Source organism: Hipposideros armiger, unplaced genomic scaffold (genome assembly GCF_001890085.2).
Source record: "Hipposideros armiger isolate ML-2016 unplaced genomic scaffold, ASM189008v1 scaffold_459, whole genome shotgun sequence".
Lineage (NCBI taxonomy): Eukaryota > Metazoa > Chordata > Mammalia > Chiroptera > Hipposideridae > Hipposideros > Hipposideros armiger.
The window spans coordinates 1,332,847-1,333,982 of record NW_017731809.1 but is presented as its reverse complement, the minus strand read 5'-3'; positions in this window follow the sequence as shown (position 1 = coordinate 1,333,982).

Genomic DNA, 1,136 nt, shown 5'->3' with positions numbered 1-1,136 from the left:
CCCTCCCTTCCAGACTAACTGTTCCTGCTCTCATTGTCCCATCCCACTCTGAATATGTACTGAAATTTTTAAATATCTGTCTTCCTAAGAAACTGTGTCTTGTTCATATTTGCATGCCTTCTTTCCAACATCCACACTCCACTGTTTCATACTCATAATAAGTGCTTTATAAATGCTCATTTGAAGAAGCTGAGGAGTTAAGTGGCAATTCCAAAGTTACAAGCTACTAAGTAGTCATTAGATTCAGATCTAAGAGTTCTGACTCATTCTGTGACTTAACTGTCATTTACTGAGTGCTGAGGAAGAGAAAGTAGCTGTGACATCCAGGGGCTGACCTGGGTGTTGCCATGAGCTCTTTGGGACTATGGTGTTCTGTGGAATAAAAACAATTTCACAGAACACCAGCATCAGACAAGGCCGTTCTGTGACCATGATCAAAACAAAAACAAGACTGCTCCATAATCTTGTCCGAACACATTATTTAAACCACAAAAATAACCAAAAATAGCTAATTAGGAGTGACTGCTGCTTCTTATCAATTATGGCTTTAGCCTCCGTCTAGTCTTCACTCCTAAATAGGATTTATGATACCCAGTCACAGAGTTACCCCCCAATTACTGATAGCATCGGATCCAGCGCAGGCTTTACTTTCTTGAACCCTTCCCCAAATCACAGACCATGAGGCCAAATCCCATAATAAATTCTAACACCTTCTACAGAGATACACCAGGGCTGCCCATGTATGCATTCTTCCTCCCTACAAGACGGTAATAAACCCAACTTGGTCAAAGGCACGTGTTGCTGGCAGTCACAGTCCCTCCTGATCTCCAGGGCTGTGCTGTATGTACACGTGGAGGGTTTCATTACAACAACCCTGTAAGACTGTTATCCCCACTCGACAGATAGAAAAATAGAGGTTCACAGAGATTAAACAATTTCCCCAAGGTCACAACATCAGGAAGAGCCAGCGAGCGCATTCCAGACGAAGGCTAGCTCTGCCAGCAGCACTCTCCTGCACTCTCCCGGGGTATCCCCTACCCTGTCCCCCTCCTCTGCGTTTCTTCTTAAGGCCCTTGCCCGGCCGGCCGGGATGCTACGGAGAGGTGCAGGCCAAACATGTTACTTTTGCAACAGAT